Source organism: Taudactylus pleione, unplaced genomic scaffold (assembly GCF_031769625.1).
Source record: "Taudactylus pleione unplaced genomic scaffold, aTauple2 ptg001314l, whole genome shotgun sequence".
Taxonomy (NCBI): Eukaryota; Metazoa; Chordata; class Amphibia; order Anura; family Myobatrachidae; genus Taudactylus; species Taudactylus pleione.
This window is the reverse complement of record NW_028285714.1, coordinates 5,514,322-5,528,538: the sequence shown is the minus strand read 5'-3', so window position 1 is coordinate 5,528,538 and position 14,217 is coordinate 5,514,322.

Here is a 14,217-nt window from a genome sequence, read left to right as displayed (position 1 = left end):
GAATGCCACCATGCACCTTCTCCCAGCCACAACCCATTGTTACACACTGGATGCCCCCCCTTCTCTCCCCCCATAACAAAATGTCATGCTCCCAAGTTTTTTCCTGTTGTCCCTATTTCACATTTAGCCCCCCTTTCCACAGCAATTGAAGCCACCCCGCATTCCAGCACAGCATATACCCCCCTCCCTCTACTCCCGGGCATGCCACCACCATTCCACCATTCAGATTAGCTTAAAGACGTCACGCCCCATGCTTCCACCTAAAGTGTTTTATTTCAAGTCATTAGGTTGCTGTCTCAGAGTCTTCCATAGTTCCACAGGAAGTTCTTTCAGCTGTCCAGGACGTTCAGAAGGTGACTCAAGTTGTGGTGGGTGCACTGCGCAACGAGGGACAAGCATTAGTGGGCAGTCAGTCGGGGCTGGTGCTTCATCCACAGGATCAGGTGAGCATGTTGTTCTATTTTGTACAGCGTTTTTCTTTTGCTCGCTGTGTCTAGCGATTATTCCAGATACACCATAGGCTCCGTCAGTTTAGGGGGACTTTGCGCAAATGCTTAAGGGTAAGCATAAATCCCAAAGAGATCTAATTCTATATTAGCAGCTAGGGTCCTGTTTGCAGAGGGGGGTGGGGTCCATTGTACAAATGCAGCTCTACTTAGGTGATTTGGGGTTAAACTTATGGCAGCCCTGACTGTGTGGAATTTGTTATGCTCCCATGTACTCTGGTTTCAGGGAGCGGCTTAGGTAAAGCAAGTTGGTTGGCATGTTTGCCAGTACGGCGGAAGCTAAAGGTGTGAACGGGCAGCATGATTGACATAGTGGTAGCATTCCTGCCTCACAGTACCAAGGGTTCAGGCATGAATCCCCACAAGGTCCTATATTTGTGGAGTTTGTATGTTCTCTCTGTTTGTTTAAGACGAAGGCCCTGTTAGCATTTTTAGGTCGGTTACCGTTGGTCATGCCCAATTTGGTTAGCTGGTTTGTTCGTATTCACAGTTTAATTTTGTGATCCACGGATGTGATGTTTTTTTGGTTGAAGGTTACTAGACAGTTCTGCATATCTATGGGTTTCACGATGGCAGTACTGTCCAGCCGGTCCAAGTACCTAAAGTGCCGGGTGCGGAAGGCTATGCGTTCATTAATGCCCAGTGCAACAGCAAGTCGAACGTAGGTGTAATAAATTCTACATGCTATGTGGTGATAGCCATCGGCCAGTATTATAGCCGCATTGGTGGTACAGGAGTAGGTCAAAGGGATATCAGAGCGAATAGCAAGGGCGTATTACAATATGATAGGTGTTTGTTAATTTGTGGTTTTTGTTTGCTTTAACGCACAGTATATATGTTGTATTCCCAATGGAACCATCAGTCCATATGCAATAACCCAGGATTTGTTGGGAGTAGTTTAGTAGTGGAGGTTAGATTGGGGCACATGTGTGGCCCTTTATTGTCTTGCACTTCGTCGTTGGGGTTTGTACCTAAGAGGGTGACTGGCAAGTTTCTGCAGCTTTTCTACCCAGAACGATGATCCGTCAAGGACGCGTTAGATTTGGCAGTTTGCAACGAGGTGTATTAATTCTTCGAACAGGCACTGGAAAGGGTGCAAAGTTTTTAGAAAGGGGATATCGTACACTTCTTGTTTAATGCCGCTTTCTCTCCGTTTCTTTTCTGTTTTTGGAAATTTTGAGTCGGTGGAAATTATTCCATGTATAAGTTCTTTCCAGTGGGTTGTTCTGTTTCCTTTCTTTGTCAAATGTTTCATCTCACTTTAGCAATGGTATGTGCAAGCACGTACAAGTCAGGGCAGACCAATTATTAGGTTGCTTTATTGGTAGTGGGCACTCAGTGGTTTTTACTTTGCAAGTATTACTATTTCTTTACAGGCATTTTGTATCGATGCTAGGTGTACCGGTTTCTCACAGGGAAACTGAGGTCTTTGTTTACACATTTGTCATATCTGGGGATAGATATCGACAATTTGCTAGGTCTTTGCTGATTGCCTTTGGTTTAAAGTTGGTGAATTGGGGAATTATTGTGGAAGTGTCTCTAAAGCAATTGCAATTGCTTTTAGGACAAGAACGTTGATTGTATAGTAATACCCATGGGCAGAAAATTGGCATTGTTTGCAATGCTCCTTAACCAGGGGTCAAAATCTCACCATTTTCGCTTGTCTCAGGATGTGGGAGGTTCTGCATGTTTGGTGGGTTATATTTCAGGAGTTCACTGGAGTTGGAATTGACTACCTTCTCAGGTGGACAATTACAGATTTCATTTGTTTAAGGATGCATCTATCTCCGTAGTTTCCAGGGAGTTATCAGTGGGGACGGTGCGCGAGAATTTGGCAGTAATCATGGATGCGGTAAGATATAACTGCCAGGATGCTGTTTTTTTAGAGTTCTTTACAATCATAGTTGTGGCTGAAATCTGGGCTACCAGATTCGGCAGCAGTAGAATTAGGTTATGCAAAGATATTTTAGGTAGTTCATGCTATTCAATATTTACCGGGTTGAGTTCCCTCTGACTTTGCGTTTTTTGTTTAGGTGTTTTATCACCTCTTTGTATGTTTGTGCATGAGCATAGATGTTAGGACACATCACGTTCCAGGAGTGGAAAACAGGACAGCAGATGTACTTGTCTCGTTGTCCATGGATTGGGTTTCCGTGGCTGGCCTCCCCCCCCTTTTTGCGGAAATACATGGCTTACTCTGGTCCTGTTAACTTGCGGCACTACAACCAGCCAATATTAAGTAGTTTGGTTTGACATCCTTGGCTCAGCATATGCGGAAGATTTAATTGATGGCTCAAAATGTTTCTTGGCTTACGAGGGTAAAGGAGGTTTGCCATTTCCAGGCATACCAGTTAGAATCATTTAGAAACCGCACAATCTAAGTCATTGCGAAGTGTTCAGATCGGCAGCTCATACTAGCGTTTTCATATTTCGCAAAGTTTCCTGGTATGCCAGTGCTGAGCTGACGGTTTTTTATTAGATAAGGTAGAGAGAGGTAGGGCTGTAGTGCCTCATTCTAAATGATTTCATAAAGACTTTTAAAGGATCCGTTAGTCACAGGGTCGGGTATCACATTGATTTATTAAAAAGCACAATTCTTTAATTTGGCATTGTGGTTAGCTTATTTAGGGATCATTATAATTGGCAAGTTGTTTCTCAAAGAAGATGAGTTAGACATCAACGGTTGGTTGTTTAAGAAGGAAGTTTTCAGTTTAATCTATAATTGTGTCGTATTTCTGGATTGTTAAACTGATCAGTTTGCTAAAGGGCGATGGACCTCTATCCCAGATCAAGTACACCCTTTCACCAATTCTAGTCGGCTTGGCCATACGTTTAATGGGTTACGGCACCCAGGTGCTGGCTCATCCACGCCACTCAGACGACATTATCTAGGTTTTACTTCACAAGGGTTTGTCACAACTTTTGTTGCTTAGAATTGCTGCTAGATCAGTTTGGCACACATTTTCCAGGATTGGGGCGGCAATCTGCATGGCAGCTGCAGGTGCTTCAATTGATGCCTTAAAACATTTAGGTCAATGGTAGTCATCAGCCTACAGGTAATAGTTGCGCGGTGATAAGTTGCATAGATAGCAGCACTTCTTGCGAGTTTGTTGGGAAACCCAAGGGCCTTATGCCTACTGCCGCTGGGGATTTTGAAGGGCTTTCCAGCTTTTGCCCTCAAAAGTTTTGCTGTTTTTCACCTTCAGATGGGTCACCCAACTATTGTTTTCCTTGCTTTGGCTAGGCTGTTTTCTATAAATTGTATTAGCCTATCCAGGTGTGATGAACCTTTCTTGCAGGTTTATAAGAATGCTAGTGGTTGGGTGTGGGTCATAGGACATTCATGTATCTATTGGGCTTATGAAGATCCTTTAGCATTTCAGGCCCCACATTTATTAAGTACTAAGTAGCTTCAGTGGTTCATTTTTAGGGGCAAGCCCTGAGGTAGCCTTTATTAGATGGTTATGGACAGCTAAAGCCAGGTTTGGGACCCCGATTTGGGGTACATTTGAGGGCAAGGATCTGGGTAATCACAATTGCATTTCAATTATACATACTATTAGGAAGGACCTGCAAATAGTATACTAGAGATGGCCAGCAGTAGGGTAGGCTGGCAGTAATATCTTTTCCAGTCACTAACGGACAGATGGTTATATTGGTACCTTCAATTGCCTTACAAGGAGAGGAGTTTTGAGGGGCCCAATGGGTTACACCTCACGGGTGCGGGCCTAGAGTCTTGCATTAGTAACATTGCTGTCTTCTATTGTGTGCAATTATTTCCTGATGGGTGGTGGGGCTTGGCTCTTTCAGCCAAGCTTTGGTGGTAAGCCGTACTCCTGGGTGGCCTATTATAGTGTAAGAGTGCCTGGGTAGCATTTGCCTTTTGATAGCGGCAAGTGCTCATTTTCCTTTGGGGGGACTGGGCCATCATCTTATGGAGGGGCCAATACTATGCCAATTAAGGGTGAATGTTTCTACATCTGGCCAGTTTGCGCCGGGCGGGGCTCTGCCTTTTATTTATTTAGGCACATATAATTGTCGGGCTGTGGCCTTTGGAGCAATGCTTTTTATTGCCACCATCTTTCTAATTGCAAATTGATCAATACATTTCAACTGTGGTCCTCTTTTAATTCCACATAGGTGTCCATGTGGTTATTTCTAGTTAGTAGTTAAATTAGTGAATTAGCATAATGTAAGATTCAAACAATGGGTGACTTATAGCATCTAACAAATGGACAAATGCTTTTCTTATTTGACACTTAAAAAAATATAATAAAAAATAGGGGTAAAATAAATATTACATCAAAAGTACATATATTAAATTTTAAGTGATATTACAGCCGACACTACAGTACATCAGGGCTTCAGACTGTCTGTGTAACTGATGACTAGAAACAGAGGAGACTTCAATTCCGCCAGGAGTCTCTTTCACACTGTGACTCATTTAGAAAAGACAGGAAGTGGAAAGGAAGCGGTGCCGCATGGCTCAGACAGGCGATCTGTCAGTGTTAGCAACATAGCATGTGGCCGACTTTACAGTGTGAATTGCCATGGGCTGCCCTACCAGCTGACTTAAAGTCGGATGATCCACCCATGGCCATGGCACCACTGCATAAGTGCAGTACCGGCACACTTTGGGAACAGCTGATCTAGGCAGTGATATTTATGTTTTGCTCAGTTGAAGAGTTTTGCATTATAATATCTATCTCGCAAACTTAAAATCATTTGTTTAACTATTAATATTAAATTTAGAGATGAGCGGGTCCGGTTCTCTAAGAACCAGACCCACCCGAGCTTCATGTTTCGAGGTGAGATCCAAGTCCGGCTCGGGTTTTCCCACCTGACTCGGATCAGAAAACTTGGCAGAATGTGTAATCCTCCCGCTGTCGGATTATTGCAGGTTTTAGATTATGTAAAAGTCCCCGCAATCGGCACCATTTTTACTCTAGCTGTGGAGAGAGAATCTAGCAGATGTGTAGTCAGTCACTCAGTGTTTGTTTCCAGTTGGGGTCTTAGGCTGAAGGCTGCTGCTGTGTTGTCTATAAAAGGGCTTAGGCTACAGTATATAAAGGGGGTTTCCTTCAGTGGGTGCTGCAGCTGCTGTGTCACTTGTCCTGTCATGTGGCTGCTGCTGTGTTGTTGTCTTGTCCATCAGGCTTGGGCTGCAGTCCATAAAGGGGTGCTGTGTTGTCCACGGGGGTGCTCTGTCAATTAAGGGTGCTCATCACCAGTGTAAAAAAATAAATACTTTTTTCTTTCTCTTTTTGTGTGTGTGTAATAGCAATTTAGCTGCACTATTATTGTTTGGTGACACTGCCAAAGTTTATCATCCACGTATTTGTGACTCTGCAGGTGGTCTGACCACACTCAACAAGAGTGCTTTGTTATCCATATAAAAGGGGTGCTCTCTGTGTTCATCAAGGGGCTGATGCCTCATTCAGGGGTGCTCTTCCCCTGTGTCAAAAAATTATTGTTCAGTGTCACTATGTTACAAGTCACGGTCTTGACTTGACTCTTTCTAACAGGTTGCCCAGACAGGACAGCATTATTCCAGTTCTTCCTGTTCCTAGGTGATCACCCGCCTCAGAAAGTCATGTGTCATCCACAAGGCAGCATGATTGGGGCTTCAGCATATTTGTACTCACTGGACTATAGCAGCTATGCTGAATATAGCATATCTGTGCATTTCTACAGCTTGGCTGCATGGTCCGTTTGTTTGTTCCTCCTCGTGGTACAGCTCCCACTTGACTTCCCAGCTGCACCTAGCAGCCCATGTGCTGCCATCAGCTCATCAGCTTCCATATGGCTTCCCAGCCGCATTAAGCAGCCCCTGTGCTGCCATCAGCTCATCAGTCTTCATACAGCTCTCAAGCCACTGTCAAAACCTAAATTGTTTTCTTACAGCACAATTGCTGCACCATCGGCACTATAGCAGCACCATCAGCTCCCAAAGTCATTGCCAAAAAACCTAGACCATTTACCATCGGCTAATTCTGCACAATTGCCGCACCAGCAGCACATTCAGAGCATCATCAGCTTCCAAAGCCATTTGCCAAAACCTAGACTGTTTTCCTTACGGTTATTTCCACACCATCGGCACAATTGTCACATTATAGATACAATTACCACACCATCGGTACAATTGCTGCACCATTGGCAGGTTCGCTGCATCATTGGTACTATTGCCACATCATCGGCTGCAGCTCTACTTTCAACCACTTCAAGTCTTACCATTGGTCAAATATCCACTTTTCTGTTCCTCAAAATCTTACCATCACCTGTATCTGTTCCAACTGTACATTTCAGCTATTGAATTAATTTGTACCTCAATGTGAGCCGCTACTACCCCGATCATATAATCCAGGTGGCCTCCTAAGTACCAGTGAACGTATCCAAGTTCTAAAGGAACAACATGTGGTTGTTAGTTGTGGAATATCTTGCAAGCCGGGTTCTTGTGGTCTCACATGGAGCAGGCTTTGGGATTTGTAACACACTGCCAGTCAGACCGCAGTGTAAGTTTGTTGATATGGAGGACGATCAAATTAGAGGAATGCAGGAACCACATACCAGTATTGCAGCTGCTGCCATCAATCATGATGACAATTCAAGGCCATAAATGTCCACTACAAAGGCCAATGCCCAAGGGCTTAAGTCAAAATCAAACAATCATGTTTTACAGTGTTAAAGAAAAAAAATTAAAAGATAAGTTAGCTACAGAGAAACAAAAAATTGGCAACATGCCATTTACTATAAGAAGTGGCAAGGTAAGGGTAAGGCCTTGGTCTTTATTTTTGACTGGTGGCTCTGCATCTTATGATGATGTAAGCCCTTCTCCCTGTAGTACTGTCCCCACTACCATGTCCTTTCTAGATTCCATTTCACTAGAACAGCAATTTCCAGTCTGTACAAGGACATTAAAAAACCTTATAAGTGTCCTCCAAAATGCTTTTGTAGCCACTGACCACTAAACCACAAATATATGGACAAGCGGGATAGGGCAAACTAAAGATTACTTAACTGTGACAGCTCAATGGTACATGTATTGCCTCCAACAGTGCAAACAGCAACAGCAGTAGCATTTAACAAATTCCAGCTCATTCAGAGGCAGGCTATTCTATGTATCAGTGGTTTCACTAAGAGGCATACCTCTGAGAACCTTCTAGAAAAACTCAGGGAAATCATTGCAAAATGGCTTACCCCACTTGGATTATCTTCCATGATCTGATATTTCTGACAATGCTACCAATATTGTGCGAGCATTACACCTGGGCAAATTTGAACACATCCCATGTTTTGCTAACAATTAATTTGGTGGTGCAACATTTTTTTTTTAAATGACAGGGGCATGCAGGAGATACTCTTGGTGGCCTGAATCATTTCGGAACATTTTCGAAATTCAGCAACTGCGTTTGCAGCACCAGCAAGTACTGTTAAATTTGCCCTGCCATCAGATAAAGCTAGTGGTAGTAATAAGGTGAAATTCTACCCACTATATGCTTCAGTGGATTGAGGAGCAGAAAAAAGCCATCCAAGGCTACACAATGGCCTATGACATAGGGAAAGGAGTGGGAATTCACTTTAGTCAAGTGCAGTGGAGAAGAATTTCTGTGTTGTGCAAGGTTCTCAAACCCTTTGAGCTTGCCACATGTGAAGTTAAGCTGCATACACATGTAAAGATTTTCTTTACAACCATCCAACTAGTTGATTGGTTGGAATGAAAATCTGATAAGGTATGGGAGTAAATAATGATCAGCAATTTGCTCCTAAATGCCAGAAGACAGAAGAAAATGGTCATTCAGACAAGTTTGTTAAATATTTGATCTAAACAATTTGTTCAAACAGTTTTTGACCATTTTCCAGGGTTTGGGAGCAAATTGATGATTGTCATTTGCTTTTATACCTTACCAGGTTTTCATTCCAACCAATCAACTAGTTTGATGGTTGGACAGAAAATCTTTACATGTGTACCAAGATTTAGTTCAGACATTGCCAGCTTGAGTTAGGTAATTTCCCTAATTAGACTTTTGCAAAAACAGCTGGACAAATTGGAGGAGTGATTCCGCTAAGTATCTTGGACTTGTAGATCAAGCCCTTCATTTGCTTTGCCAGTATCCAAGGGTCGTCAATCTCTTTAAATCAGATCACTATATTTTGGCGATCTTATTTGATCCTAGGTTTAAGTCATACCTTGTGTCTTTCTTTCCAACGGACCTAAATCTGAAGAGATGCAAAGAGCTGTTAGTGACAAAATTGTCAGCTCAAGTGGCACGTGACACATCAGCATCTCCTCCTTCAGTTGCTGAGGCTGCCAGGAAAAAACTAAATTTTCATAAGGCACCCACTGTTGGTGATGCAGATCAGTCATCAACACTTAATGACTTCTTGTTGGGTCTGAAAGAACTGCCTAGAATTAGTGACATGTCTACCATGAATTTGTCTGATGCAGTCACCATTCAGAGAATAGTGGATGATTATTTTAGGGATAGCATCCAAATAGGCATGTCCCTTACACAAACAGGCTTTGCTTTACTTAAGTTGCCTACCCTCCAGTGTGTACTCTGAAAGAGTTTCCAGTGCAGCCGGGAACCTTGTCAGTGATTGGCATAGGAGGTTACTTCCCCAAAATGTGGAAGAGATGATCATGAAAATGAATTCCAAATTCCATGAGGAAGACCTTTACCAGCAATTAAGTAAAAAAATACAGAGGCATCTGTAATGGTGGATTCCAGCGGGGATTAATTAATATTGTATGAAGTAGAGGATTGCACACACTAATGGGAATGATGATGACAACATCTGATCTTACCTATGTTGTAAAGACTGTTTGTGTATGGGATCATTGCCACCAATGTCCACTGTGCTTTGGCAGCTTGTGTTGTCGGGGTCCAAACAAACCAATCATTTCAGCCACAAGTGGCAGTCCCTGTTGCTGAAGTCATTGGTTTGTTAAACTGTCAATGTCCTGTTTCATATATACACCATAAAAGTGGGTGGGAGGGCCCAAGGACAAATCCATCTTGTACCTCATTTCTTTGCATTATGTGCTGTTTGGGTCATTGCTGCCTGACATTTTCAATTTTATGGTTTATGAATATCCAGAAATTGTAATGGCCACAGACAGCATCTCCTGCATGCCTCTTTCATTTTTTAAAGAAAATTCTGAAACACCAAGTCGATGGGGTGGGCAAATATGAGCAGCAGCACAGAGCATCTTCCTGCCATGATGCATGCAATAAAGTGCAAATATGTTTAATACAAAAATGAATTGTGTATATTGGTCACATACATGGTACATACAGTGAAGCATACCAGTTATTTATATAGTGCACACATATTCTGCAACACTTTAAAGAGAATATCTTACCATTCACATCTGTCCCTGTCCAAGTGGAGCTTACAATCTTTATTCCCTACCACATGCTCACAAACATACATGCTATGATCAATTTTGTGGGGAGCCAATTAAACTTCCAGTATATTTTTGGAGTGTGGTAGGAAACCGGAGTATCCGGAGGAAACCCACGCAAGCACAGGGAGACTATACAAACTACACATGGTCATGGTGGGAATTGAACCCATGACCTCATTGATGTGAGGTAGTAACGCTAACCATTACACCATCTGTGCTGCCCATTATCCCTAACAACCTCCCTGAGTACAAAGTAAACATTTGTTTACAGTATGTTCTAGAAGCACCTCCATAAGCCCCGCCACTTCATTTCTATTAGATGTACAGTATAAAAAAAATAAAAAACCTCCTCCAGATCAAAGATGTCTTTTAAGAACTGAAGAACTTGATCCTAGATTGATCTTCCCTCATAATATTTTTTTAAGAATCAAAACATTAAAATAAAATTTTTTAAAACTAATCAATCCTTCCGTCCTTTACCTGTCTTCAGTCCATAACCCTATTCCAACTCCATCGGGCCTCTTACCTAGTTAAAGAAAACATTCTTGGTTTTTAAAATTCCTAGGAGTCATATAGTTTATTAAACTGCCATCCTATCTACCACTGCAATGTCACTCTGTGCCATGTTGGAAACTGAACTGCAACATGTTAGTGCCGCCCACTGCTGTTGCTTAGCTTAGTCAGCCAGATAGCTGGATGCAACCTTTTGGCCCTAAACTAGTACCGTATACCATTGAATCAAAGGCTGCAAGTGGGACACTAATTGTGTTTCCCTGCATCTATTGTTTAAATGTGTTGTGCCCTGATACACGCAACAGCCAAATACCTATTACGGTGACAGGCAACAGTTGAAATAATGGAACAGCCACTAACCAGTTGTTCTGTATATAATTGAACTAAAGACTGCAAGTGGGACATCAATTCTGTTTCCCTAAGTCTGATAAAGGCAGAGACTATTATTGGTATAATAATGAAAATCTAGCACTACTATATATAACTGTCATAGGTCGCAGTGTCCCACTATATTTATTATAATAAGGTAACAACTGCTGACAAACTGTTCCATATACCACTGAATGACTTTAAGTGGATTGTATAAATTGCCTCCCTGATTAGAACATAGGTAGAAACTAAGACTGAGGTATTACATTGTGCCATTTATACACTCTACAAAATATAAAAATAGTTGAGTCATTAAAAATGTGGTGAGACACATGAAGGGGATATCCTTGGCCATGACAAGAAACATATGAAATCACAGCTTACAGAACATCAGCCACTATTAAGTTGCTCTATATACTAATGAAAACTAGTTACGAGCAAGGCGTATAATTTATGCATTTTAGATTAGAACACTGGCAAGGATTATTGTTGTTTAATTCCAAGATATGTACAGAACAAAATTGAAAGCATAACTAATAGCGGTATACTGTATAATCATATATTTTTGTCACATACTTAATTGGATACTCTGGAATCTATAACAGCATTTAATAATGAATATACCACCATAAATGCAGTCGGACAGAGATTCTGGATTTATTTAGATTAATCATGCAGATCCAGATGGGCAGTTACTGATGGACACAATGAATGTACAATATAATAAATGTATGTTTTCAGTGAAGATTAACCACTAAGGATACAATAAAGTGTAGCAAACACTGTATCAGTTTATTTGGAGACATATTGTCAGTAACACACAGGATCTCACTATTTACATCAGAAATATAAGCATAACTATTAATGCAGTTAACAGAGCAATTGAGCCTAGTATTTAGAGATAAAACAGACTCACATTGTTTAAATAGCAGCTGTAACAATTTAATACACTAATTTCCTTTCTTCACACACAATTTATTTCTAATATGTCACCGATTCTCTACATATTATCTTGTTATTTTTACTACATCCCAATAAAAGTATATGTTTTAGAATTAGTTGGTTCAGAGTACACCTTATAGGCTGCTTTCTTCTTTTCTTCTTGAAACTAATTGACAATGTAAACATCTGTTTACAGTATGTTCTAGCAGCACCTCCACAAGCAAGGCCACTTCATTTCTATTAGATGTACAGTATAAAATAATTAAAAAAACCTCCTCCAGATTAACGATGTCTTTTAAGAACTGAAGAACTTGATCCTAGATTGATTTTCCCTCAATCTTTTTTAAGAATCAAAACATTAAAATAAATAATTTAAAAACTAATCAATCCTTCCGTCCTTTACCTGTCTTCAGTCCATAACCCTATTCCAACTCCATCGGGCCTCTTACCTAGTTAAAGAAAACAGTCTTGGTTTTTAAAATTCCTAGGGGTCGTATAGTTTATTAAACTGCCATCCTATCTACCACTGCAATGCCACTCTGTGCCATGTGGGAAGCTGAACTGCCACATGTTAGTGCCTCCCGCTGCTGTTGCTTAGCTTAGTCAGCTAGAGAGCTGGATGCAACCTTTTGGCCCTAAGCTAGATACAAAAATCAATATTGTGAGTTGTGAGGAGGTCAAAATTGACTGGAAATGACTGGAAATAAATATTATTGAGGTTAATAATACTGTAGGAACAAAACAGGCCCAAATTGTGATTTTTAGCTGTTTTTATGATTTGTATAGAAAAAATACAGATTCAAAACACAAGGAGATACAGATCCAAAACCAAAACACGAGGGTTGGTGCACATCCCTAATTATATTTGATACAAATGTGATATATTTTGTATATCAGCAAATACTAGATATGTGTGCAGAGACCCTATTTTGGTTCTAAATCATCATTTTGTTTTGGCTTTGACAACCTCCCTCAATTGTTTGAGATCTGGATTTTTTTTTTCAAATTATAAAAAACATCATGTAAAGTGGATCTTCTTTTATTTCTACAGTAACAACATCAATAACATTAATTTCCAGTCATTTTCATTCCATTTTGGACAACTCACAGAATACAATATTGCATAATATTGTTTTCACCATTATTGACCAAAAGCTGCAGTGAGTTGTCTAGCAATACTAAGTGACACAAACACATGCACTTTAAAAAGAATATAGCACAGCATAGTGTCACAGCAAGCATAGTTGCACAATAATGGCTGAAAGAATGGCAGTTTAATAAACTATACAACTCTATAGAATGTTTTAAATAATAAAGAACTAATAGCCTAAAGGTAAAAGTCCAGTAGAAAATATAATATATTACCAACACACTTTTCCAACCAGCAAATCCAAACTTAGACATCAGGAAAATGCAGGCAATTCAAGCCAGAGTAACCGGCTAGTACAACAAATGGATAACTTGTAATTATCAATTAAGCTAAGCAACCATGCAGCGACACAAACACATGGCAATTTAAAAGAAAAAAGCATGTCTATGAAACATAGTGGTACAGCACTAGTAGACAGGATGGAAGTTTAATAAACTATACAACCCATTGAAAGTATGTTTTTATTAATCCTGAACTAGAATAGAGGCCCGAGGTCAGTAAAGACAAAAGGAGGTGGAGTATGTAGTGGATGGCAGGCAAAGCATTGATTAATTAAGAAACAATTGAGACAGGCCTTGTGTGACTTGTTATGCAGCAATCAAGAAGAAAAAAGTCATAAAATAACAATGTTAATAGCCAAAAATTAAAAAAACTTAAACTGGCCCTAATTCCCCCTTCTCCCTCTTTTCTAATTGGGTAACATATCACTATAGTACATTAATGAGGTGAACCAGAGAGTCTAAGTATGAAGGGAAGTAGCTCAGAAGCCAGAAGCCAGAGGACAGTACAGGGAAATGAAGTTGGAGTATGCAGTTGAAGGAAGGTAAAAAAATAATTATTAAATAATAAAATAAAAAATTGAAATTTGGCCTTGCAAGTGCTGTTTTGCAGAAACTCAGAAGAGAAAATGCCAAACAAGAAAACAATGTTAATAGCCAATGATTTCTGACAAGGGTTGCAAGAGAAGCTAACCATACTACTTCCTTACTCCTCCCCAATTGGGTAACACACCCATGTAGTACATTTATGAGGTGCAACATAGAGTCTGAGTATGAGGGGAATTAGCTCAGAGGCCCGTGGCCAGTACAGGGAAATGAAGATGGAGTATGTAGTGGAAGGCAGGTAAAAAAAGAATAATTAATTAATTAAAAAAATGTAAATTGATACGTGGTCTTGTATCTTCTTGTTCATATTTCCAAATAACATTAAATATGCTGCATAATTCTATTTTTTTATATATATTTTGTGAGGTACCACATTTTTTCTTGATAAAAATGTGTTGCAAATTAGTTGTGCTAGAGCAATAACCAATTAAAAATGTTTGTCTG